Here is a 20,100-nt window from a genome sequence, read left to right as displayed (position 1 = left end):
CCGGACGGCTGCGACAGGCGCCGGACAAGCGTCGACCATCGGCGGAGCAACGCAGATCCAGCGAGGCATCGACACGTGTCGCCTGTAAGCCGGGCCGAACCGCGACGCGAGCCGAGCCGACCGGACCGGCCGACCCGCGACTACGCGGAGGCGGGTGCGCGTGCAGCCTACGACTGGCGCCTTCCCGCGCGCGTGAGCGCGCGTGGAATGGCCAATTTTGCCCGGTTGCTTTCTGTTTGCCAGATTTTTGTCCCGGTTCCAGTTCTAATACTGTTCTTACGTGAATAGGGACCTAATTTAAAGAAATCAGTACTTTTGGACACCTCACGGGCAAAGAAACGCTAGCAAAAAGAGCACGCGTCAACCAGGTAAGTCACCACCCAGTATTTAGGAAGAAATACTTGTAGGGTTCGCTTGGATTGTATGTATGCATGTTAGTAATTTTGCCTTAAATTAGCTCTCCATGAATGAAATTAATCAGATGGATTGTTATGATGTGTTGGGTGAATTATCTGAGTGTTGCTTGTATGCCTTAAGCTTCCATTGTACGTATGCATGCGCTTAATTTAGGTTGGAATTGTGTATTCCGTGTTCCGGGTGCTCGATGGATGAATTCGCCCCATTGAGCGCGAACTTCGTGTTTTGGGTGCTGGATGGAGGCCATCGCCTCGTTGAGCCGGCCTGCCTAGTTTGCATGAATATTAGGATGTTAGAAGACGGTTGCATGCACACCCGTTATTTTCTAGTACCCATTTCTATGATAAGCTTAGAGAATTACTATTAGGAGCGATATGTCGCTCCAGCCAGACTTAATTTTCCCCTAGGAACTTAGCAGTTAACCATGGCAAGAAAGTACCTAGGAGTGTTTATAGATTGCTAGCGTGAGAACGGTATCTATAGCTTCGTGGGAGGACCAAGGGTCTCTGATCAGTCCTTACTGCTCTTAGCCATTTCGCATGGGGAATGTGTCCCCACGTCGTACAGCCCATTAGCTGCATGGGAACGAGTTGGGTCGCGCCCCCCCATAGGAGGACTATATGGGCGTAGGGGTATTCAGCACCCCCTAGGCTAGATACCATGTAGTCCTAGATAGCCATGTAGAGGTAGCGCCTCATAGAGAGATACCGATCATATCAGCTTGGCATAAGGAACCTCTAGGTGACTAATGAAAGGACGATGAACCGGTGAAACCCAAGGGGCAAGCCCCAAGAGACTAAGGTTAGAACCCGATGTCCTAGAACTGAGTTTCTGTTAAATTAAGATGCGAAGAGAGCCTACAAGTAGGTGGCTTACTGAGTATAATTTTTATACTCATCCCGTTCTCCTTTATTTTTCTCAGGTGTTCGCTGGCTGCTGGTCGAGGTAGAGGAGCGTTTGAGAGCTGTACAGTCACAGAGGGGGTCGTTCCGGAGCGTCAGTCCCTTTTCGGTCTTTTGGAGTTTTTTGTATTTCATTTTATATTTGCAATTTCTTTTGTAATAATTAACAAACAAAATTTCTCTCTTTTGTTTTAATTCAAAGTATTTTTATCCTTTTACTTTGCATTTCTTTTCTTTTATTTTCCTTTTGTTTGTTTTCGATTTCGTCTTTTTAGTCACGATTCGGTTTTTCGAAGCCTCGAAAATCGGGTCGTGCCATTAACACTACTAACATACAGGTTCCCCTACCACAGTCCCTCTTTACCTTATATAACATATGTCACATATTCATGCTTCGTAAATACATGACCGACTTAATGCACATTCCAGACCATAAACCTTTCCAGATAGACAAGGACCAAAGTTATTCCGAGATTAAAACGCTTTCGAGGACGATTTTTTTTAGAGGTATATGATGTAACAACCATAAAAAAAAAAAAAAAAAAATAAAAAAAAAAAAATAATAATAATAATAAAATAAAAAATAAGAAAAAAATTATAAGGGGGTTTTTTACTTTCCATTAACCTCTCACAACTTCTCCCTAAAATACTTCCCCTAAAATACTTCTCCTACCAAGTATCAGTAATTCCTTCCTTAACAAACAAACAGAAAACCAAAATGTTTAGTTCTCTTAGAAGGAGAGACTTTGTTGAGGAAGTCATTATTCATATTTTAATCTTCTTTTTATTTTATTGAAAGGTATTAATTTGGTTATAATTATTTAGATCTTTGTTGGAAATTAAATACCATGATGCATTATGACGATGACTTTTCTAAGATACAACACTAATTGATGTTAATGATGATGAACGTATGAAGGCCAATGCATGCATGTTACCTATGGTGATGTATGAATAATGTATAGGGTTGTGTCATAAGAATGATTTAAAGATGAAAATCATAGGGACCTCATGTATATTGTGTGTTCACCGACGCGTACACTATGTTGACGATGATAACGATCATGCCTTGCATGATACTCGGGGGGGTGTGCTAACCTCTAGACGTCCGACTACGGACAATAGCCCAACTCTGATGGTTCCAGGGGGTGCAAGCTACCTTTGGACTAACACTCGCACGTGTGGATCATGTGTAGGGAAGTACTACACATCCAATTCGTTTGGATTGGGGGCCACCTCCATGATGATTTTAACAATAGGTCCCCAATCATAGTAGCATGTGTTTGCATTCCTTGACCCCAATAGTGGGGTCACTTACGAAGTATTTCTTAAAATACCCCAAGTCGTGTGCTACTTCTATTTCAGGTAAATGCAAGACACCCTTATACGGTTGACCAATAAAAATATAATACATGTGCCATTTAAAAAAAAAAAAAAAAAAAAAAAAAAAAAAAAAAAAAAACTTATGTTGGGTAGGATACAATTATATACCCATTAATTTATTTTATTTTTATTTAATTTTATAATTATTTTTAATTCTCGAGAAACATAAATTTATTTTTTTTTTTTAATTTCATAATAATTTTATTTTATTTTATTTCATAATTTTATTTTATGAGTCTTTTTTATTCTGGAGAAACATAAATTTATTTTATTTTTATTTAATTTCATAATTATATTTTATTCTCCCCAAACTCTTTAGGCCCAAAAACTTTTAGAATGATAAAAAAATTTGACATTTTGTTCCAAAAAATTGTTGCTACCGAGTTCCGAAAAATCGGACTAGGAATCTTTAGTGTTTTAAACTAAAGTGATAACAACTACACCACAACAACTAAATGTTGATAATGAAAAAATAGTTAATAATTATACATTTAATGTTCTAAAAAATATCCTTAGAACCTCCAAATGTTTCATCAATATTCATTAAAAAAAAAAAAAAAAAACTTTTATTGTTAGTTAGATAGACGTGTAATAGGTAGTTTAAAAAATACAATTGAACTAGAAGTTCAGTTAATACTTTTAATATTTTTTTTTAAAACAAAAAACTTCAAAATACTCTTAATTTTTTTTTCAAAAATTGAAAATAAATATTCTTTGATCACTTTCCTCTACAATTTTGTCCCCAACTCTCCATGTACAAACATTTCTCAACATGAATTTACACTCAAATAGATCGTTTATTTTCAATATTATTCTTTTCCAACTCAATACTTTTACAGAAATAAGATATTTAAATGTTAAAGTTTAGTACATTCATTGTCTATTAAAAATTTTGGGATTTAAAGAAAAAAAAAGAGAAAAATTTTAAAGAGCAAGAAGGAAATTAAGAGGAAATTAAGAAGAAATTAAGAGGGTATTAAAAAAGTAGGAGAAAAAAATATAAGAAATGAGAGAACATTTTCAAAAGAGAGATAATGGATGGAATATAGATAAATGATTTTTTTATGGTGTAGTCATGATAAGAAGTTTTTTCTTTTTTTTTTTTTCTGTAAAAGAATACATTTGAAGGATCTCAAAGTGGTTGCCTAGAGTCTATAGTTGTGACTCTGTAGTTGTGCTGGTTTCACATTTGTATTTCTTTAGAATTTTTTTTTTGATTGAATCCTTTGATTGAATCCCAAATTCTTTGCCCGAAATAGTTTCGATGGCGTGAAAAAGGTAGTTCTTAGCTTCTCAATCTTTCAATTTCTGATTTGCTACCTCTTTTTGTTCATCTAAGTAATCAAGATCATCTATATTCTACACCAGAAATCTAAGACTCAACTACTTGCCAATATTCTTTAGAGCAAAGAAATTTCTCCATTAACATGCTCTAATGATCGTAGTGACCAACAAATTTTGAATTACTGGTTGAACAAAGTTGCCTTCGGTAGTCATCTTTGGCTGCAGCTGGAAGAGACCAGGCGCTCTGATGCTAAATGATAAATTTAATGTAGCATTAGAAGATAAGTTTGCAAAGGAATGAAATTCAGTCCTTTATTAGGTGAAAAAAAACACTATATTTATGAGGCGTACAATGATTGATAGAAGAGAAAAACAAAATCCTCACCCAAAACAGAATATCATGCAAAAGATGGGCAAAAGACCACAGTAATGACCAGATAGTCATAATTACTAAAACCTAAAAATAGCAACTAAAACTTTTAGAATAAACTAACATGGCATGTACTTTTAACTCTCCAGTGATGAGGACGAACTAGTGTGCCGTTTTATAACTTAGGGCATCTCTGACTACGTTTGCCTTTCCAGGGTGGTACTGGATATCTATATCGTAGTCCTCATTAATTCCAACCAACGAAATTTTTTTTGGGTGAAGAAGTATTTTAGGCTATTGGTGGTCTATGTAAATTTGGGTCTTTTCTCCATACAGGGAATGTCACCATATCTATATTGCGAATACTACTGCGGCCGATTCTAGGTTGTGCGTAGGGTAGTTTTTCTCATATTCTTTCAATTGGCGTGATGCATAAGCAACAACCTTACAATGTTGCATCAACACGCACCCTAATCTTTTTTTAGATGCATCGTTGTAGATTACGTATCCCTCCGAGCTTTATGATCACATGAGCATTGGAGTTGACACTAGTCTTTATTTTATGTCTTGGAAGCTGGCCTCATATGCGTCATTGCATATAAAAGGTATGTCCTTCCTTGTAAAATGTGTAAGAGGCGAGGCTATTCTAGTGAAGCCTCGGACAAATTTTCGATAGTAGCCTGCTAACCCCAGGAAGCTTCATACCTCTGTAACCGTAGTTGGATGTTCCCATTTAGTGACGACTTCTATCATAGTGGAGTCACTTAAATCCCATTTTTAGACACTACGTGTTCTAACATTGAGACTTTTCGTAGCCAAAATGCACATTTGGAAAATTTGGCGTACAACTTGTTCCACCTTAAGATACTTAAGACTTTTCGGAGGTGTTCCTGGTGTTCTTGATCCGTTTTCAAGTATATTAGAATGTTGTTTATGAACATCATAACAAACATGTTTAGACATTCCTTGAATACATGGTTTATTAATTTCATGAACACGACTGGTGCGTTGGTGAGGCCAAATTACATCACTACAAACTCGTAGTGACCATATCTTGTTCAAAGGTTGTTTTCGATACATCTCATTCCTTAATCTTAATCTGATGATAGCTTGATCGAAGGTCTATCTTGGAAAATACTGTCGCCTCTCGGAGCTAGTAGAATAAATCCTCGATGCGAGGGAGTGGGTAGTTGTTCTTTATTGTTCTCTTGTTTTACTCCCTATAGTTAATACATAGGCGCATGGACACGTCTTTCTTTTTCACAAACAACACCAGCACACACCAACAAGATAAACTAGGTCGAATTAAACCCTTTTATAGTAGATCTTGTAGTTGTAAATTTAGTTCCTTTAATTTCGTTGGAGCCATGTGGTATAGTGCTTTAGAGATAGGTCTAGTTCCTGGTTTGAGTTCTATCCGAAGTCTACAGCTCGTGAAGGAGAAACTCCTGGTAAATCCTCTAGGAAGACACTTGAGAATTCGTTTACTATGGATGTCGTATCCATTGTTTTCTCTTTTCCTTTTACGTCCACTGCGCATGTTAGTATAGCCCATCATCCTTGTTGTACCAAGTGTTTGGCTTTCATCATCGACACTATCTTTGGGGTGACTCTCGTGCAGGTTCCTTTCAACTTAAAGTTTGGTCTAGTTGGTGGCGAAAAAACCACTTTCTTCTTGTGGCAATCTATACTTGCATAGTTCTCCGCTAACCAAAACATTCCTAATATGACATCAAAATCTGTCATACTCACTACTTTCAAGTCTACGCTTATGATTTGTCCAGCCATTATTACTTGTCCGTCTTTTATCCTATTCTCAGTAACTAGATCTACTCCCACTAGGGTACTAACATATAATACATGCAATAAGGGTTCTACCGTGAATTCTCTTTGACTAACAAAAGGCATGGATATAAAGGAATGCGTAGAACTAGAATCAAATAACGTTAATATGTAGTGACTTAGTATAGATAGCGTACCTGTCACCACGGTGTCAAATGTTCCAGCATCCTCACTAGTGGATGCATACTCCTTTGCTTGCAAGCGGGTTGGCACAGTTCGCTCGCCACTTCCTAAACCTCTAGGTGGTTCTATTGGACTCTTGGTACCCCTTCCCAATATAGTATTTGGTCGTTTGATGTTCACGACCACATCTGAGCATATCCTTGAGCCAGCCATACATTTACCTTAGTGTTGTTTTCCGCATTAGTGGCATCAAAGCTTCTCATGTTTCTGACCCCTCTCTTTATCCCTGGCATCTGTGTAAATGTTGGGCAGGACGCCTATAAGCGTATTAAGGCCTTCGCGTTGATGGTCGATAGTCTGTCCCTCTAGGCTCATATGATTGCTTCCTTCCGATAATGACCGCTGGTTCTCGATGTCTTTCCTCTTGAAACTTTTTCAGGGATTTTTGCCATTCTTAGTGCCTCCTCATACATCTTTGGTTTATGGCTTCCACCATGTGGCAGACCTACAAGGCTAGGCCCCCAAAAAAAAAAAAATTATATGTCATCTTTTGTTCAGTATCCATCAATGATGGCGTAAATCTTTTTAATCTCATAAGTTCTCTGTCATATTTGTCCACTGAGTGTCCACCCTGAGTCAGATTGATGAATTTCTGCTGTTTCTTAAGACACACCGCTTTGGGATAATACTTCTTTAGGAAAGCCTCCTTAAATTGATCTCACGCCATGATTCCCCCTCTTGGATTAATATTATCCTTATTGTCCGTCCACCATACTTACGCGTTCTTTTGCAGCATAAATGACGCACCAGGTACCTTCTGGTTGTTCAGACATTCCATTGACATAAATATGATTTCCATGGACGAAATCCACATCTAAACTTCTGTTGGATCTCTCGTAGTACTAGTGAATGAGTGCGAATCATACCTCTTGAAGTCGTGTAGCCAGTTCGCTACTCTAGTAGATTGCAAGTGTTGGATTGTTGGGTGATCATTATGGCATGCATCATGACCTAAAACGACTCCCGCATCAAACTAGTAATAGGGTCTATTCCAATCACTGGTGCTGCTAGAGGTGGTGCAGCTTGTGGCGGTACAACTTTAGGCAATGCAGCTGCATCCTTCCTAGTTACTAATCCTTCTCGAGCTGAGCTCTCTTTAGCCTCACCTCTTCCTCTACATCTAATAGGGGGTCCTCCCCTTCCTCTTCTTCATCTTCCACATCCTCTAGGTTACATGGTTCTAAAAACCAAGATAATTCTCTTTAAGTCTATCATTTACTAACAATACAATATCATAGTACACATAAAAAATTCATACAACATTGCAAGCATATAATAGCGAAATTAAATCAAGCATCATGCTGCAATATATAATATAATTAAAGCTCGTCAATTTTCATGCTACATAACATTTAAAACATAGAGCCAATCACAAGAAATATCATCATGACATTTTCCTTTTTTAATCTTATGCATTGTGTATATAATGGTGACAGAGCATCAATGATTGAACCATGGAACACATCAAGTCTACAAGATCTACGTTGTAGGCTAGTCTAGGTGTGTGAACTGCCTGGGATCCAGCTCGCACGTGTGGGTTGTGTGTAGGGAAGTACTACACATCCAATGTTGTCTAAATTGGAGGACACCCCATGACCGTTTTAACGATAGGTCCTAGATCATTAGTTACACATGTTTGCATTCTTTGACCCCATCAGTGGGGTCACTTACTTAGTATTTCTTAAAATACTCGAGTCATGTGCTATTTCTACTTTAGGTAAAGGCAAGACACCCATGTACCGTTGACGACGACATTGCAATCAGAGACCATGCCACATGCATAGGATGTTCTTATCTAGTTTTAAATATGTTTTCAAACTCGTAAGTCCATGACAGTGTTTTAAGTTGAAGTAATGTTTTAAGATAAAGATTATGTTTCACGATGATGTTTTAAATGTTTCTTCCACACAAGAGCATAGACTATGATGATGGTAGTGACTTTAGGTTAGTAAAAATTTAGGGCTATTACATGTGATGTGCTGATGATGTGATTTATGTTATGGTGTAATACGTTCGGCGATGTAATACATGATGAGACATGCATTATGATATGATGTGATATGTCTATGACATCATGTCTATGATATGATATTTCTATGATATAATATGTTGAAGGACATGTTATGTGCATGGTACGACATAATATGATGTATGATAGGAATGATACGGTATTCAACCCCGATACATGTCTTAAAGACAATGTTGAAAAATGATATGATATGAAGGAAAATGGAAGGAGTTTTTTAGATGCATCAGGGAATGTCTCCTTTTACGATGTTACAAATGCGTACGTCATGAGACAAGAAAATGATCATTATTTCTAACATAATGTTGCGATGATCATGATCATGCCTCGCAAGACACTCGGGATTTGCTGACCTCCGGACATCTGGCTATGGACAACCAGCTCGACTATGATGGGTCTAGGGGGCGTGCAAACCGCCTGAAGACTCACACTTGCACGCACATCCAATTTTATCCAGACTGGAAGCCACCCCTACGATGGTTTTAATGATAGGTCCCTAAGTATGAGTTGCATGTGTTTTCATTCCGTGACCCTAATAGTGGAGTCACTTATTGAGTATTTCCTAAAATACTCAAGTCGTGTGCCACTTCTATTACAGGTAAAGACAAGACACCCCTGTAGAGCTGACGACGACATCACAAGTAAAGACCATGGCACATGCATAGGATAATGGTATTTCATTTCTTAGACTTTAGGTTAGTACACGGTGTTTTTACTTTTAATTTTTATTTTTTCTATTCAATATTTGGTTATGTTGTTTTAAATATATTTTCAAACACTCAAGTCCATGACAGTGTTTTATGATAAAGTCTTAAAGATTTATTTCTGCATAAGAGAGTACGTTGTGATGACGATAGCGACTTTAGGTTAGTAGACATCTAGGGTTGTTACAGTTGGTATCAGAGTTCTAGGTTATAGATTCTATAGACTAGCCTACAAGATAGGCTTGACATGTTCCATGGTCCCACATCTTATGCCCCCCGATCATCATCACGTATGTCATGGATAAGATAAGAAAAGGAAATGTTGTTGATTTCATATGTTGTTACTGCTTGGTCATCATCAACTATAACTCCTAATTAAATTTTGACACCATTGACTGTATTATTGTTGACTTAGTTATATGTTTATTTTAATACAGAATTGGTATGATTTACCCAGCATGGAATATGAATGTTAATTAATATATTGATAGTGTTTAGATTAGTACGGTTTGTACCATGAATGGGGAGCTAGAGTTTAGTATTTTATGTCAGATGTCTTGAACATAGTTAAAATACGCAGTGTTATGACCATAGAGATGGGAAAAATGTATCAACGTATACTGACGATTAAATAGATTCAAAAGAAAACGAACAAAAAAGCTTGATAGATGACAGCATCTTATAGTCTGCTACAGATATTAAAAGTGGTAGTGTCGAAAGGAAATTTCGTCACTATGAAGTATGTAAATATGAAATTTAAGTATGGGTGAAAAAAAAAAAATAAGCTAACACAGTAAAAGTTGAAACATTGTATACCTAAACTCATTTATGAATGACATAAACGACTTTAATGTGAGCTAAGCTCAGGAAGTTGTGAGATGTAGAAAACCACCCTGCCTAACACTAATTGAAAATTTTTAAAGTTACAATCGAGCCACATTGTGGATGAGATATTATGATCATGGTCAAAGTTTTATAAATATTTATAAACATGGATTGGAGTTTGAGATTTTTAAGATATCTTAAATTTAGGAATGATTTAAGAGTGATTTGGGAGGAGTCACAATGATTTAAGAGTGATTTGGTTGTGTTGCCTTTTCATATAACGAATGAAAAAATGTTAAAATGAGACCTTGAAGACATATGGACAAAAAAGTGCTTTATTGGACCTTCAGTTAGGCTTAAAAGAAATTGACTAGGAGGACAATGTAACGAAGGAAACTGATTAAACTATTGATCTTGTTGACAGAAGAAAGCAAGTCATCTAGAAGAAAGTGAGAAAATTGAAATTGAGGTTGAGGTAAGTATTTAAGTTCTCCAACATTAATGTCCACATGAATGTTGATTTCAATGCGCCTAAACCACAATCATACTAAATGGATTTTATTTTTCATGAAATTTTAGGAGAAGACTCAATATGATATGATAAGGTTATGTATGAAATTTGATAATAATTAGATTATGATAAAAGGCTAAACCAAGGGTAGGTGTAAAATGACTAAAATTCCCCTATAATTATATATAGCTGGCTTAGGAGCAAAGTGACCCCTAAATGACATTTAATTGAATGAGACTTATGTTACAAGGCCATTGAAATATGTTGAGGATTTAAACCAAGATTTGCAGTGGTAAATAACCAAAATATCCCTATAAGAATTCTAAGATGTTTTCAAGATCTTAAATACTCAAAATACTACGAAAATTTGTGAGACTCGTTTACAATATAAGGGTAAGTATGAAAGATTTTAAGGAGATTATAACAACTTAGGGATATGAGCTAAGAGAAAAAGTATGTAACTACCCCTCAAGACACTTGATAAGAAATCAAGGTTTTTATGAGTACCAAGTGACAAGATACATAGGAAAGATTTATGCATGTATTTGTTAAGAATTTTTAGGGTGTACTTGTTAAGAATTTTTCCTTAGTTGTATTTCAAGACTTAACAAAAAAACTCTTGAACGAGAACCCGAGATATTTTAAAGACATCCCAATGAGTAGTGCAATATGGTCTTACGACAATGACTACGTCGTAGGAAACGTATGAACACCTAGGTGTAGGTACTTAAACTATGTCACAAGGAACCCGTGAATCCTTGGACATAGGTATGTAAGACTAACGTGAAGCCAAATATTAATGGTTTAGCTTTGAGTTAGAAGCCAAATATTAATCATTTATACAATTCTAGTAAATTGGCAAACAGACAGATTTACGCGAAGATAGATATGGTCATTACAATGGTTTAGCTTTGAGTTAGAAAGTCACCGTTGGCAAACAGAGAGATTTACGTGAAGATAGATATGGTCATTACAATGGTTTAGGTTTGACGTAGAAGCTAAATATTAATCATTTATACAATTCTAGTAAATTATGTCAAACAAAAGAAAACACGATAGATTTGAAAATAGAGATCTACTACAAATTTGGAATACATGTGAACAAAATTAAAAGGCTAGAGAGTAAATACAAATAAATAAAAAAAAGAAGAAAGATTCAAGTATTAAAAAACTTAAACTAAATATAGAAAGAAAAGTAAATACAGACACAAAATAACTTGAAATAACTCTGTCAATTTTTTTTATACAAAATCATAGAAAATAAGATTTTTAATAAAAGTATATGGACCAATTTAAATTAGAGAAGTAATTTGAGAGGTTCAAACCATAAACTGATGTCATGGGCTCAAATAGGTTGACTTGGATTTCAAGGGATAGAATCGAACATTCATTAAGGATATATTCGTGACAACAACTTAAGCTAACCAGGTAACTGACCTTACTATTGATATGGTTATATTTGATGTTGACACATGCTCGTGGTTCTGCACATGTCATATATACTAATATGTGTGAATTATTTGTGAATCGATAGAAGTAAGATTTGTTCATGAAACGTGAAGGTTAGGTTACATCTAGAAGTACTACGGATATGAGAGGTTGATAAAAGAATATAGTTAGGTTATGGGTAGAAAGAGATAGGATTATGATAGATTGATAGAACGATAACGTCAGGGTACGTTCATGTAACGACATGACTGTGATAGGTATAAGAATGTTAAGGCTATGATAAGTTAGGGGACGATATGACCACAAAGTGTTTACGATATGATATGATTATGATACGACATGTGAATGGTGGATGTATATATATTGTGATATGATATAAAGACAATATATTATGGTAAGATATGTGATAAATTAACATGCTTATGATATAAATATTGTGATATGATATAAAGACAATATGTTATGGTAAGATATGTGATAAATTAACATGCTTATGATATAAATATTGTGATGCGATATGTTATGGCATGATACGTATATGATGAAAATTATTATGCCTGGAAGCATGAAATGTTATGATTATGATACACTTATGTAATTTGAATGATATGATATGATTGACATGCAAAACAATGAACTAGCATGAAATACGACCCCAGCGTATGCATGAAAGATATGATAAGTGATATGAAAAATGATATGGGATGTACGGAACGCTAGTGGGGTTGTATTAAATGATAATGAAAATGAAAAATGTTGGGACTTCATGCATTATTGTGTGTTCATGCATTGGAGAATACCCCTTACCCTTCACAATAGTACGGACGAATACGTTACGAGGCAGGAATACGATCATTATTGTTATCATAATGCTGCGATGACTAAGCAGGAAAACGATCATTATGTTTATCATAATGCTGCGACGGTCAGGCAGGGGTACGATCATTATGGTTAACCTAATGTTGTCGTGACGTTTACTAGTTCTAACGGGTGTCTGGCCTAAGGAGCTCCCGAAGTATGCTCGCCTAACAAGGAAGGTGGCCGGTGTGCGAACTGACTGGTGAGTCCATACTCGCACGTATGGGCTATGTGTAGAGTATATGATACACATCCAAATTACCCGTTAGGACAGTACTGTAGGAAAATGGATTTAAATAATAGGTCCCGCCATTGCATTTGCATGTTCTTGCATTTCACCCCCAATAGTGGGGTCACTTACTGAGTATTTCTTAAAATACTCAAGCCACGTGCTACCTTTATTTCAGATTAAGGCAAGGCATTCCTGTACGGCTGACGACGACATCACAACTCGAAACTATGGCATATGCATAGAGTAGTCGTATTTATTTTCTTAGACTTAGACTAGGATAGGATATTTTTAATTTAAACGTTCATTTATTTTATTTAGCCTTTTGTTGTTTTGTTTTTAAAGTTGTTTTCAAAACACGTAAGTCCATGGCTGTGTTTTAAGCTGAAGGTTATGATTCATGAAAGTTTAAATGTAGTATTTCCGCATTCAATATTTATGATATGTATACAGTCGCGACCTTAAATTAAGTAGAAAATTTCGAGTCGTTATAAATGAACTATCCCAAAGATCAAAAGGTGACTTGTGCATCGTTTATACTAAAAAATGATGCGGAGTTATAGTCGGGGGATAACCGGGGGATTCTCAGCCAAGATGGAAGTGTGATACAATAAACCAACTTTTAGCTTTTATGTTTAATATAGTTGATGTATTAAATATTAATGTGAACGGTTCAGATTAAGTTTTTTTTTTTTTTATTATTTTTTTTTTTTTTGTCTTTTTATATTTAATATATTAAATAAACACTTTAAATTAAATATATTTTTCTCTATTTGTATTTATTTAACATATTAAATATTTATTCCAACCCTTCAAATTAGTTCTATTTTCTTAGATTAAATTTTAATTTGTATCATTCAAATTTTTCTTTTAACTAAATTAAAGTCTTAATTAATCAATTTTCATTGGTTAACTATATATTTAGAGTTGCACTTTTATGGATGGTATAACAAGTTGTGTCAATTGATATAATCATTACAAAAAAGTCAATCATTCACAATTTCTTCGTAATTACAGCTGGGTCAAAAGTTCGTTATACCCCTTAATTATATCTTTCACCTTTAAGTATCACTGATTCTCTAATGAACCATTTGTTAATGATTCAATCATAAACTAAGTCCCTCTCGAGCCAGTAAGAGGAGTGGGCCTCATTGTTCAAATCTCAAAATCAACACTAAAGGAAACTACTCATCTACTTATATATATGAGAATGGGTGAAAGTCATCGCATGAAATTATGTTCCCATCTCCCATTTGGTCAAGTACTGAAAATGGAAGGCATAATGATTAGGTTACGAAAGTCATTCTCATCCATACAAATAAAAGAATAACCTTCATAGACAAGAGTTCGTAACTCACTAAGAATTAAAATCAAGTCGCATATGATCATCTGTGAAATATTAATCTTCGCAATTAATGAATTTATAAATAGAGATTAAATATTTCGTGATTCAGTTTTATACAAACTAATTGTATAGGATTATCTCACTCACATGTCTTTGTTCCCTTCACTTTGAAAGGTTGACCTATTTCTTAACATTCCAAACAAGGTTATATAAATATACATGTCAATTTAAAATGATTTTTATTAGGCATAAATTGACCAATATAAAATATAATACACAATAGGGATGTTCAAAAAACTCGATGATCAGAAAAATTCGATCAACTCAACTCTACAGTTTGGGTTGAATTGTGAACTTATTTGGGTTAGATTTGGTTCAAATAAATGAAAATTTTATAAATAAAGTTGGTTCATGATTGAGTTTATCTAACTAACTTGATGTAATAACGAAGAAATTAGAAGAAAAAAACTGACATTGTCCCACATCCCTTAAGTTAGAACTTGGGAGTTGGCCTCTCGTGTAAAATGGAGATACCTTACTTCATTTTATCATCCCACTTCAAAGGTTTGAAGCTAGTCGGAGAATAAATTTTCTGAGGTCTTCAAGCCAGCATTCTGTTTAATCCGACTTGGGTCTCATAACTCGGACCCTTTCCTTCAAATTTCAACTATTCGGAAGCATTTAAGGTTAGTATGACTACTTTTAACTAGTTTAAATTTTGAGTTTAAGGTTAGTATGACTACCTTTTAACTAATTCAAATGTTCAGAGTCTTAAATTATTTAGGTATAATTAGGCTTAAACTACCTTTTAAGTAGTTTAAATTATTTATGTATAATTAGGCTTAACTATCTTAAAATATTAGAAATATGATTAAATTATACCTTTTAACTAGTTTAAATTTTTAGAGTTAAGTTTAAATTATTTATGCATTTAGTAAGTTGCCTTGGGAGCATTATGGTCATTTTATACCGTTATTTGGTTTACTACTCAACTTTGTGCAATGACTATCAAATTGCATATATAATCTTAACATACCCTAGTATGCTCAGAATTAAAAGTTCATGGGCAGCAAAATTCATTTAGTGGGTTATTTTGATGTTACTTAAATCTCAAGAAATTTGATCCGTTTAGGGTCTTAACTCATGGTTCTTAATATTTTTCTTTCATATATCTTTAATTCATACTTGGTTTAATGTTTATATAAAAATTCAAGCAATTCCTACAAGTATTTCTTAAGAAAATTCTGATGGTTACTTACCTTATAGTTGACGTACGGGACCTCCATTCTCGAGATATTGGTATCCCAATTGCTTCAAATTTTCTTTGACACAATCCTTAGGGTGTCAAGTTTCTATAACCATAAATTTTTCATGACAACTTGAATAGAAGAGGATTAAAATTAAGAAAAATTGAGGGAGGGTCACGGTTCGGTTTGACATGGGGGGTTCAACTGAACTGGCCACGTCATCATCCTCTTCCTCTGTAAAGAGGAAGACGCGCATGTCCAATAGCGCTGCCATTTTAAAATGCCTCTCACCTGCTCTAATCATGACATTGCTCTCCTTGATTTCTTCATGAAACTTAAAATGGAGTTACAAGGAAGAGCTTGGGATTGACTTCATACCTTCTCGTGAATTGTAGCCTAAGATATTTGCCTCCAAAGTTGGTTGGAAAACTAATACTTCCCTGTAGTTAAATGAATTAGTTTGAACGAACGTCTTTAAGTGTGTGGCATTAATGTTTATAAATTCATCTCAATCTACAGCTCACCCAAAAAAGGAGAGAATTGACTTGTTGGGCAACTCGATCTAGGAAGTTTTAGCTCTAGATTTCTCTCCTATATCTCTTCCCTCCTCTTTAGATGGAAGAATCGAAGAACGAAGAAAATAGGGGAAGAGAGAGAAGATATGATCCAAAATTTTGAGTCACATTCTTACCCTATATTCTATCCATTTCAATTTTGTATGAACATTTTCTAACTCCACAAATTTTTCTTACCATTCTATCTTTTTTAAACTTTTTTGATTGATGATGTTATTATTTTTACAAAACGCGTACGCTATGAATATGAAGTTGATGATCATCATCATGCCTCGCATAACACTCGAGATTTGCTAACCTACGAACGTCTGGCTATGGACAATTAACCCGACTATGGTTAGTCTAGGGGGTGTGCGAACCGTCTGAAGACTCTCGCTCGCACGCACATCTAATTTTGTCGGAACTAGAGGCCACCCCTATGATGGTTTTAATGGTAGGTCCTTAAGTATGTGTTGCATGTGTTTGCATTTCGTGACCCTAATAGTGGTGAGTATCGTTAGATCGACATAAGACACAACCCTAAGAGCATGAAAATGATATTAATATAAATATCCATGAGTATGTGTTACCTAGAGTAACAAAGAGATGAGACTAGAGGGGTGTGTCAAAAAAGACATTATGATGGATTTAGAGGAACCTCATGCATGTTCTAAGTTCATAAGCATAGGGATACTTCCCCTAGAGATGATGAGCGCGAACGCACACAATATGATGATGAGTGCGAATGCGCATAGATGAGGGTGTTCATGAGGCGCATGACACTGTGGGGTTACGCTAACCTCAAAACATCACTACAGATTAGCTTGACCAGAGGGTCCAGGGGGTGTGTGAGCGCCCTAGAGATTCACAATCGCACATGTGAATAGTGTGTAGGAAAGTACTACACATCCAATTTGTCCAAGACTGGAGGCCACCCCTATGATGTTAGAGATAGGTCTCTAAATCATGATTGCATGTGTTTGCATTTGCATGACCCCCTATAGTTGGGCCACTTACTGAGTATTCTTCGAAATACTCTGGTCGTGTGCCATATCATTTTTTAGGTAAAGGCAAGGCGCACTTGTATGGAGTACGGCGACATCGCAAGCAGAGACTGTGGCACGTGCATGTGGTAGATTCATATTTAAATTTCTAGGTTTAGGTTAGAATAGGTTGTTATGCATTTCATTGTTTTAAATAACTTCGTATTGCTCTTATTTTCTCTAAATTTTAGTATTTTGTATTTAAATACGTAAGACCATGACTGTGTTTCCAGATAAGATGTTGTTTTAAGCGTTTTTCAAAGTTTACGTTATAAATGATGTTCATGTAAGAGTTATATTTCCACATTATAGAGGAGCATGAGACGTTAGTAGCGACACTATGTAAAAATTTAGGGTCGTTACAGTTGATATCAAAGCTCTAGGTTTTAGATTCTGTAGACTAGCCTACGATGTCGGCTTGACACATTCCATGGTCACAACGTCGATGTCTCGTCACTGTTAGGTACGTCTTGCATAAGATAAGAAAAGAGAAACATTTTCGAACTCGCATGCATTTTTCTGTTGATATTACTGAAATTGTTGTGATATTTCATATATTTATTATAGAGTATGATGTGATTTGTTGTATGCTGAGTAATTTTGTTTGCAATATGATGTGACTTTAGTATATGTATTTTTATTAATATATATGCATAGTGGTGAACCTTAGATTTAAGAGATACTATCTTGGTTTCTAGAACCATGCTGCCTAGACCACGCAAAAGAGTAAGACAAGGAAGGCGATGATCTCCTATTAGAGGTAGAGGGCGAGGTGAGGCTGAAGAGAGTCCACCTCAAGAAGGATTAGAGACGGGGTTTGAATTAAATCCCTTATTGCATGAAATGTCTGTATGCACCCCTTCGGGGGTAGACTTAGTAGCTAGGGATAGAGTAAAGAATGACCAAGTAATCATAGGTAGTCTCGATGATGAAAGCAAAGAGGTTAGTCCAACAAGACGGATGGGCTATATTAGCATTTGTCGTATACGTAAGAGGAAAACAAAAGACTATAGAAAACGTGCCAATAGTAAACGAGTTCCCAGATGTATTTCCGGATGATCTACCTGGAATACCCCCTTCATGAGCAATCGACTTCGTCATCGAACACAAGCTAGGAACTAGGCCTATTTTCAAAGCACCTTATCACATGGTGCTAGCAGAGTTGAAGGAACTCAAGGCATAATTACAAGACTTACTGAATAAAGGGTTCATTCGACCTAGCGTATCCCCCTAGAGTGCGCCAGTGTTGTTTGTTAAGAAGAAAGATGGATCGATGCGTCTATGCATCAATTAAAGAGAGCTAAATAAGAGAACCATAAAGAACAAATACCCTCTGCCTAGAATGGAAGACTTATTCGATCAACTCAGAGAGGCAACAATATTTTCTAAGATAAATCTGCGGTCAGGTTACCATTAAATAAAGATTAAAGAAAAAGACATACAATAGACAGCATTTAGGACGAGGTACGATCACTATGAGTTAGTAGTGATGTCATTTGGCCTCACCAATGCTCCAACTGTGTTAATAATGTTAATGAACTGAGGGTTCAAGGATTGTCTTGACACTTTTGTGATCGTGCTCATTGATGACATCCTAGTGTACTAGAAAATAGACTAGGAACACTTCTGAAAAATCCTAGCGACTCTAAGAGAGAACAAGTTATACGCAATGTTCTCAAAGTGTGAATATTGGTTACGACAAGTCTTTTTCCTAGGACACATCGTGACAAAGGACGGAGTATCCGTAGATCCCATTAAGGTCGAAGCGGTCACAAAGTGGGAACGCCCAACTACGATAACATCAATACAGAGTTTCTTAGGACTTGCAGGATACTATCGATGGTTTGTGCAGGACTCCACTAGGATAGCCTCGCCTTTGACACAGTTAATGAGAAAAGGGGTTTCATTCATATGGAATGATGCTTGTGAGGCAAGCTTCCAAAACCAAAGAGAGAGATTGGTAACAGTCCAGGTACTCATAGTACCTGAAAGCTCCGAAGGGTACGTAATCTATAGTGATGCATCCATGAAGGGACTAGGATGTGTGTTAATGCAACATGTAAGGTTGTTGCATACTCGTCCCGTCAACTAAAAGAATACGAAAAAAATTACCCTACCCACGACCTAGAGTTGACAGTTGTAGTGTTCGCACTAAAAATTTGGCGACACTTCTTGTATGAAGAGAAACTCAAAGTTTTTCCAACCACAAGAGTTTAAAATATTTCTTCACCTATTAAGAGTTAAATATGAGGGAGAGAAGGTGACTAGAATTGGTGGGACTACGATGTAGATATCCAGTACCACCCTAGAAAAACAAACGTGGTCGCAGACTTAGAGTAGAAAGACGGCCTACTCGTCAACCCTCATTACAAGGAAAGTAAGGGTACAAATAGAATTTGAGCAAGGCAGCATAGCTGTAGCGAGCGAGGGAATCATAGCACAGCTGGCCAGACTCATAGTGCAACCTACTCTTAAGCAGAGAATTATTACCTCCCAACGAGAGGATCCTAATGTACAGAAAGTCCTAGGCAGCTAGACAAAAGTCCAGTAGACGGATTCTCAAAGTCCTCAGATGAAGAACTATTGTATCAGGGATGCCTATGTGTCCTGGCAATAGAGGAGTTAAGAAAGAGATACTGACGGAAGCTCACACCTTGCCATTAGCCATGCACCAGGAGGTACTAAGATGTACCAAGATTTCAAACAACATTTTGGTGGAGGATAAGGAACTTTAAGGGTAAAACAACATAAGGAACAAGAAGTAACTTTAGGGGTAAAACGGTAAATTGACCTAGCTCTAGTTACGAACAACTTGTGAAGGATCGACCTACTAATCATGGTTATATCAAATGGACAGAAATATATCTATAGTGAGGGGAGTGCAACTACTAGGCTATAGTGGAGTGTCCTAGTAGTTAACGAATGTTG

The 20,100-nt window shown here is 36.1% G+C and overlaps 1 long non-coding RNA gene across 1 annotated transcript; it reads left to right on the top strand.

Moving 5' to 3' along the window:
• The first annotated feature begins 274 nt into the window (after nucleotides 1-274).
• Nucleotides 275-1,514, top strand: LOC147786244 (uncharacterized). Its single transcript, XR_015414758.1, has 2 exons — nucleotides 275-368; nucleotides 1,340-1,514. It is a non-coding gene; the product is annotated as an uncharacterized LOC147786244 (long non-coding RNA).
• The last annotated feature ends 18,586 nt before the right edge of the window (nucleotides 1,515-20,100 follow it).

Source organism: Cucurbita pepo, unplaced genomic scaffold (assembly GCF_057944985.1).
Source record: "Cucurbita pepo subsp. pepo isolate OVF unplaced genomic scaffold, ASM5794498v1 scafford_4, whole genome shotgun sequence".
In the NCBI taxonomy this organism is placed as follows: domain Eukaryota; kingdom Viridiplantae; phylum Streptophyta; class Magnoliopsida; order Cucurbitales; family Cucurbitaceae; genus Cucurbita; species Cucurbita pepo.
The sequence above is the reverse complement of the archived record's forward strand: the minus strand, read 5'-3'. Positions and strand labels throughout refer to the sequence as shown.